Raw genomic sequence first — 8,368 nt, 5'->3', positions numbered from 1 at the left:
ACAGCTGCTTATTCTTGTCTTCAAAGAAGGAAATAGTCATCAATAGCATCAGAATAACTAACTGGATTACTAAATCAAACTCAAGGGGTACTTCTGTATGTTAAATTAGCTGTCTTAAGATAGTAAGCGTGCCTTAAATATTTGTGAACTATGTGCCAGGGCACTGTGCTATGTAAATCAAAACAGGTTAGACATCAAATCAAGGACCCTATAACCCTGTAACCAAGATAACATGCTTTAAAACCAGAGTACCCTGGAAACTTGCTGCCTCTATTCCCTTAAAAATCAAGCCACATTGTTTTTTAAGTCTTCAAAATACTATACATTAAAATAAATAAATGATTAAATCCAGTCCTCAAAGGACTAAACTGTGCTTCCCAAGATATAAAATTCTAGCAAAATGGCAATCACTCAACAGTAAACTTTAAAATGTTAAGAATGGCTATCAGAGAATCCAAGTCCTTTGCCTGCCCTCTTACATTTCAGGACCTCCTTGTAAAAAGATTTCAGGACCTCTACATTTACAGAATGACCAACTCTAGAATCCACTCCAGCAGTACCTCTGAAACCAAACTTGAACAGGAGTAAACTTTTCCTAAGTAACAAACATGCTTTGCAATGATGCTATTGATATTTTTGAACCAAAGCTTCAAAAACTAAAACCCAACTACTGAATAAACGTTAAATTAATCCTAAGAGAAACGTCTTAGACCACACTCGGCTAGTCTATGTTAGCACCTCCACCTCTGCACATAGCACAAGCATTTCTACTTCAGGATGACTTTCCGATGACCATTGATGAAAAAAGGTATTCGTGATTTATAATCATCTTTCTGGTTCTCAAGCCCACTCCATTTGAAGTCTTAAAATGAAAATTTGTGCTAATACGGGAAGTCAATGGACAAAGGTATAGGCCAAGAGATGTCAAGCAGGACCTTGCAGAAGGATCCGACCACCAGTTCTCCATCCCTTCCCCAAGTATCTCCAGGGTCGTCCTACCTAAACATTTATGTAAACATGGAGCTTGTGACTCAAGCCTCCATCCCCAGTAAGTGGAGAGAAGTTTCCTCGCCTCGGCTGCACATGGTTTGCAGAAGTTTGGCTGAAGCAGAGAGCGGAGCCTGGGTGGGAGCGGCAGTGTAGTTAGTGCTGCAGGCGGCGGCGGCGGCGGCAGAGCAGCAGGAGGCGGAGGCGGAGGCGGGCGGGGGGAGGGGAGGCGGCGGGAGGGGGGGCGGAGGGGGCTCTTGCCGCCACTGCTCTCTCGCCGCCTTTCCCCCCCGGCGGGAGCCGCTCTCAGCCTCTTTGCACTAGTCGCTCCGCTCTCTCGGTCATGTGACCTTAACGTAACCGGACAGGAAAAGCCCCGCCGCCGCCGCCGCCGCCGCGCCGGAGACACCGACCGCGGCGGCAGCAGCAGCAGCAGCAGCGAGAGGCAGAGGCGGCGGCGGCGGGGAGAGCACGGCCAAGGCTGCCCAGCGGTGCCTCCTCCACACCCCCCGCCGCAGCAGCACCGGCGACAGGTAAGCGCGCACCGCCTCCGCCTCCCGGGGCTGGTGCCCACGTGCCGCCCCTGGCCCGGGCTCCGGGAAGGCGGAAGGGGGGCGGGGGCCACCGGAGCTCACAAACGGTTCCGGCAGAGACGGTGGCAACAAAGAAGACGAATGACCCCCGTCCCGGGGCTCTGGGTGAAGGCAGGCGGAGGGCCCGGATCACTCGGGGACCCGGTTCTGGGAAGTGAGGGCAGGGGCGCCCCTGGGGGCGGCGGCGGCTGCGCCTGGCGCCGGGGCTCTGGCCGCCTGACAAAACCATCCCCCGGAGCCAGGCGGCGGCGAGTCGGCAGCGGCTCCATCCGGGGCTTTGCGGGAGGGGGAGGGGACGGAAGCCGAGAGGGCGGGCGGCGGATCGCAGGAGGGAGGGAGAAAGAGGAGGGGGCGATTCGCGTTCCGTTCCCCGTCGCCGGTCCCTCCCTCCCCGCCGCCACCGCGAAGTGCGTCCGAGCGGCGGCGGCCGGTGAGCGTTCCGCGCTGGAGCCCCAAGAGGTTGGCCCGTCAGGTGCGTAATCCTTCCGACGCCTTGCCGCCGCCTTCTGCTGCTGCCACCGCTGCTTCTTCGGCGGCAAGGCCGCGAGCTGCGGAAGTGGGTTTGGGGGAGGGGAGCGGAGAGGGAGGGGGAGGGGAGGGATCCGGTCCGACCGGAGCAGGCCCGGCCTCTCTGGCGCTTCTCCCAGCTGCAGCGGCTCCTACAGCTGCTGCCGCTACTGCTGCGGCTCCGCCTCCCCGCCCGCGGGCGGGGGCGCGCACGCGCGCTTCCGGCCTCTTTGGGTCTCGCGCTGTCTCCGGCTCTCGCGCGCGCTCTTCCTCTCTCCTTGTCTGGCCACCTCCCGCCCCCGGCGCCGGGACTGTTGCGCCGGCCGGGGCGTTGCGCACGGCGTAGGCGTCGGCATTGTGTTAAACTCCGCGGGACTTTGGGAGAGCGCGCTCGCGCACGCGGGACGGCGCAGCCTGAGTGCGTCGCCCCTCCCCTCCTTTCTCAGTCCCTGGAGGATAGGGGCGGGCCGGGGTGCGCGGCGCCTGCCCCTCCGGGCCCCCTCGGCGCTGGCTGGCTCCGCCCCTCGGGGCGGGGCGGGGCGGCGCGGCGCGGCCGTTGGCTCTCTCTCCGGCCGGCCGGGGAAAAGTAGGCCTTCCTAGGGCGCCGCCTTGGTCGCCTGCCGTGGCCGGGACGGCGGGTTGGGGTGCGCCGAGCCGGAGGCCTCGGGCTTCCGGTCCACGGGCGATGTGTGCCGCCGATTAGGCCCAGACCCACGCTGTGGTTTCTGGCTGCTCTGCTTCGCGGCCTGGGACCGGCGTCCGAACCGCGCGCCCAGCCGGTGCAGCCCTCACAGCCCGAGGGCTCCTACCAGGGGAGGGGAGGTCAGGGGTGCTCAGGCCGCTTCCCAGCCCCGACTCGTTTTCTCTGTGTAGCGAAACCCCCAAACCATTAATGTTTAAACAAGGCTGCGAAAGAGAACTGCTATTTCTGGAGATGCTTAGGAAGCAAGGTTTTTGTCGCTTTTAGCTGGTAGTGAATTAAAAAGGGCAATAAAGAAGAAAGCAAGGGTAGCAGAGCAGGCAAGAAAGTGGGCAGAGTGAAATAGTTATTGCTACGCCATTGATTGCAACAACGTCCAACTGCTGAACTCCTAATTATGCCTTAGGGAAATTCCGCTAGCTCTTTGCTCCCCCCACACGTCTGCAATGTTCATCTGCTCATCGTAGTGTGAGCTCGCTTAGTGTATGCGTCTCAGTTGTATTCATTTTCACAGGTTATTGTCTTAGTGAAATAAAACATTACAAAGTAGGAATTACGGGCTCACAGAACTCCAAGGTACTCTGGGTATCCTTGATTGGGTTGCCCTGTCCTTCCTAGGACGACCATCCATGTTGACCCTGACGCAGCACACAGAGCAGGGTGCACATGCACTGACATTTCAATCTGAGAGGCCTGAAATTTCAATAAAAACTCAGGCCCTGGCCGGTTTGGCTCAGCGGTTGGAGCGTCGGCCTGCGGTCCAGAGAGACCCGGGTTCTGTTCCCGCTAAGGGCGCGTACCCCCGTTGCAGTGCAGGTTGTCCCCGGCCCTGGGTCGTGCGGGAGGCAGGCACTCCATGTGTCCCTTTCACGTTGATGTTTCTCTCTCTCTCTTCCTCTCTTTCCCTCCCACTCTATCCGAACAAAAAATGGAAATATGTCCTCAGGTGAGGATAAAAAAAAACAAACTCAGGATTAAGACATTTTAAATTCTCATTTCTCTCGTTTATTACAAACCAAAATTAATTGTTAAATTATATTTTGCATTCTAAATAACCTTGGTGTCTATCAAGGGTGTTTTCAAATTGTTAAAAGGTGATTTCTAAGAAGAAAGAGTGACTAATACTACATTCCTTTAAACTGGGCGTTTCTCATTTAATGTGTGGTTTCTGTAAGTTCATCTTCCAGCCAAAGAATTGACCTGTTACTGAAACCATTATAAGATCTCAAAGTACAAGATGTAATATACCAGTGGTATTAAGTGCCACCAACAGTCAGCAGTGAAGGAGTCCTTAAAGGGTGGCAGATAAACCACCCCGAAAGCTTTGTTGTACGGCACAACCACTTACTTGCTAGCTTCTCTTGAGGAGGGTGTAAATAGGTAGATGGTGTTCCACAAACTCTTCCACCAAAATCCTCCAGCAGCAGAGAACAAACACTGGGCATATTTTCAGTCAAAGAATAAAAACTTCCGTGGTAATAGTTTCTTTTTTATTTTAAAGATTAATGTTTTGCACTGCCCTCCAAATTCTGCGCTCTTGTACTATAAACATTCTATAAAATAATATAAAATTGTATTCGCCCCAACCCTCTACGAATATGTACCTTGAGAACACTGCACATGGCTGCATGAGGGACCCTCTCCTGCCATCTCCTGCCTGTCTCGCAGTGCTTCATCCCTGGACCTCATCTTTCCCTGAAGTAACTTTGAAACTCTGGGCAAGTAGATACTCCAAATCCCCAAAGTGATTCTTCAACTCTTTATGCTCAAGTAGGTTATAATTTGTATTAGCAAATTAAACGTAAATAATTAAAATGTTACTTTTGAATCAATAGTAAATAAGATCCAGTGTTTTGTGATGCTAATCGGCAATTAAGGGATGGAGTTAGTAGCCACAGAACACTTACCAAGAGTTGGCAGTCCGAGACATTTACAACCATTTTTTTTTTATGGTACAAAAACCAAGTTAGAGGCTGGTATCTATACTCAAATACATAATTCCCAGTTCACATGCATGAGGTATGTATGTGTGTGACTTACTTCAAAAAAACTCAGCCCTGGCCAGTTTGGCTCAGTGGTTGGAGAATTGGCCTGCAGACCAGAGAGTTCCAGGTTTGGTTCCCACTAGGGGCACGTACCAAAAAAAAAGAAAATTCAGTGTGCAGAGATAGGAATTTGTAAAGCACTTTCATGTATCTGATTAAGTACTTATGTAACAACTGTTTTTACTTTACAAAACTTAGTGTACCGTTCTTTTGAACTGTATTTGACCCTAAGTTCTGCACCAAGAAAAGGTGAGCATCAAAATGGTCCTGAGAACGATTTCAAAGTGTGCATGTGTTCTCCTACTTCATTCCTAGTCACTTAGATTCTCCAAATCCCTAAAGTGATTCTTCAACAGGAGTTGTCTGAGTATCATTTGCAGTCCCTTGTGAAGCCCCAGGACCCTTTCAGGGTTCCATGAGGTCAAAACTGTTTTCATAATGATGCTAAAATGTTACTGACCGTTTTTACGGTTTAAAAAATGTGTCCACGTTGAGAAAATCCACATGACTCAATGAGCTGACATTTCCAAATGACCAATGGATGATGTTAAAAATCACACACAGATAAGTGCAAGATGGAGCAATGAATTTTACTATAATAGAGTAGGAAAATATCATTCATTGATGTATTTTTAGATCACACAACTCTTAAGAAATGAACACTTATCAAGTTTTGATGTAGTATCAAAGAATATCCACAGTTACCTAAAATGGCTATTAAAAATTCCTCTTTTTCCAATTGTATAGTTGACTTAGGCTGGATTTTCTTCAATACTCAACCAAAATAGATATCACAACAGAGTCAGTGGAACGCAGAGTAAATGCAGAATCCAGTTCTCTCTATTAAAAAGATTTGTAAAAATAAAAGAAGATGCTGCTTCACTAATTTTTTGTTATTTTGGGGGGGAGATTATTTTTTTCCATAAAAATATGTTAACACATTGTGAGCTTATTTAAAAAAGGGGTCCCGATGCCAAAAAGTATGAGAACTCCTGTTCTAAAATACTGAAATAAATTAAGACTTTGAATGAAAATACACTTGATGCTCCTCTCTGGCATATGCTGAGCAATACCTATAGGTGATTATATTTTCTTCAAATTACTAATCATCATACAGCTTTTTAAAGAGGAAGGCAATCTCTGGTAGGTTATTAGAAGCAAATTAGATTAGGTTTTAAATGTTGCTGTGTAGGTTTCCTTAAAGTTGATTATAGCATAATGCCTTTGGAGTTATCACGTTAATATGAACTCTTTATTAGTCATAAATATCTGACCTGCTTCCTTCCCCTTGACACCTGAACTGTCAGAAATTAAAAACTTATTTTTTCCTCTCTCTGTGAAGGGAGGGCGAGAAAGAGAGAGAGAGAGAAACATCGATGTGAGAGAGACACATCGATTGGTTGCCTCTCACATTGCCCCATTAGGGGCTGGGATCGAACCCAGGTGCATGTACTTGACTAGGAATTGAACCCAAGACCCTTCAGTTCGAGGACTGACACTCTTTAACCACTGAGCCAAATGGGCCAGGGCCAAAAACTAATTTTAATATTAACTTAGACAATATATAATTGAAAAGACAGATTTTGTACAAATGCAATGCTTTCTGAAGTGAAAATAACTGCTATTGGTTAGTTTATGTCCCTCCTTTTGTTCTAATTACTGTAGAAAAGGATTGACTAAAGAAATGTTAAAATATATGTACCAGTCTGTCACCACAACTAAATAAGATACATTTCCTAGCTTTGAAATACAATTTTAAAATGTGCTAAAATTCAAATGACAAGGCTCATTCAAGTTTACTTTGTGGGCCCTCAGCTATTAATTATTGATAATACTAACTGAAAAAAGCAGTTTTTCATCCTGGTAAGTGGTCTAAACCACTTGAAAGAATCAATCCTACTTGTGGGTAATGCTTTTCTGTTACTGATGCGTCCTGTGCATTACAATATTCATATGTGCTTCACTTAAATAAAATCAAGGACTTCAGAGGACCTTTTAGTGCCCTTGGAATGGGTAGTCTAAGTGGTATTTAGTATCTTAAGAGAGCTGTTATCTTTAAAAAGTGAATCATCAATTCCCAAAAGCTGTTTTGGCCTCCTGTTCTTATACTGAAAGAGAAGGAGGAACTTGGGCGGGCAGAATATGTGATTATGTTTGTTCCATTCAGCTGCACCTCCAGAAACTGAGTAATTTAAGGATCAGCCCACATGTGCTACGTGCTATGTGATGGAAGCTGAAAGCACCTGACATCTGGGTAGTATCCGTTATCAGTGTGAGAAAAAGTGGTGATCAAAGCCAGAGCATTAAACAATACAAACCATCGTTTACATTTGGCTTTGGAAAGTGTTTTTTACTCATTTCAACATGGCATATCTTACAGTCTCTGAATTTACTTAAGGAGAAAACCACTTTGTACATTTAAACAAACATAAAGAAGGCATTCTGTGAAAACTTAAGAATTGTCTCCCTTAAACAAAAAGAGTATGCAGAGTCTTTAAAAAAAAAAAGAATTGCCTCCCTTCTCTATGTCTACTTTTCTTCAGGTCTCTCTGCTTACTATTCTGATTTAGATTTTTTTTTTTTTTTTAATTTCATTACCAATGTTAAATGGCTGAGGGCTTTACATAGGTCTTCAATTTCAGGTCTGATTGGTGGCCCTCTGTGACTAGGATTAATAAGAACTCAGGAATGATCTATAGCAAGGTAGTGTAGTGGAAAGAGCATGAAATTTATAACCAGAACACCACGGTTCATTGAACTCCTGTTTGTTTATAGTTTTAACTTCTCTGAGCTATCATATAGTGATTTAAGGACGTAACTTCTGCAGTCATACACCTGGCTTCTCTGAAGACTCTCAGACATAAATCACAAGCAAGACTTCAGAGCTCCAGACCGTTACAACCAACATATACTCTACATCTCTCCTTGGGTGTCTCTCAAGCGTCTCAGCCCCAACATGTCTGAACCTAACTACATGATCTTCCCCCACAAAACTGGGTTTTTTCTGTGTTCCCTCTCCTGGCAGAGAGCCCCACCATCTATCCAGTTACACAGGTTAGAAATCTAGGGGTCATCTTGGACGCCTGGATCTTCCCCATTCTCCTCCATCTAATCCATCAGGTAGTCCATGATTTTTTATCTACCAAATCCTCTCTTCCCCCTCTGTCTTCATCACCCCCACCTGGTCTGTCATCTCCCCTCTGGACCAATTATAACATGTCTCCCCTTACCTGCCTCTTTACCACCATCACCACCCCAATTTATTTACTTTTGCAATTGCAGACATCTGATCATGTCACCCTGCTGGAATTCCCCTTCAGTGGCTTTTAAGAAACGAACCAAAATCCTTAACCGACCTGAGTCTCCAGCCTCATCCTGCCTCGTCCTTCTCTAGTTCTTTGCCCTAAAGCCACGTTGACCTTTCCATTCCTCGGTGACATCTTGCTCTCTTCTATCTTGGAGCCTTTGCAAATGCTGATCTCTCTGCCTGGAATACTCTCTTTGGCCCAGTTAACTCTTCTCATTCTTTATCTACT

General features: G+C 47.1%; 1 protein-coding gene across 1 annotated transcript in view; it reads left to right on the top strand.

The window, feature by feature from the left end:
* The first annotated feature begins 1,249 nt into the window (after positions 1-1,249).
* ZBTB2 (zinc finger and BTB domain containing 2) overlaps positions 1,250-8,368 on the top strand; it is a 30,449-nt gene continuing 23,330 nt past the window's right edge. The window contains exon 1 of the mRNA XM_036249438.1: positions 1,250-1,520. The gene's annotated coding sequence lies outside the window, so the exon portion shown is untranslated. The remainder of the gene's footprint in view (positions 1,521-8,368) is intronic.

This window comes from Molossus molossus, unplaced genomic scaffold (genome assembly GCF_014108415.1).
Source record: "Molossus molossus isolate mMolMol1 unplaced genomic scaffold, mMolMol1.p scaffold_m16_p_8, whole genome shotgun sequence".
NCBI classification, from domain to species: domain Eukaryota; kingdom Metazoa; phylum Chordata; class Mammalia; order Chiroptera; family Molossidae; genus Molossus; species Molossus molossus.
The sequence above is the reverse complement of the archived record's forward strand: the minus strand, read 5'-3'. Positions and strand labels throughout refer to the sequence as shown.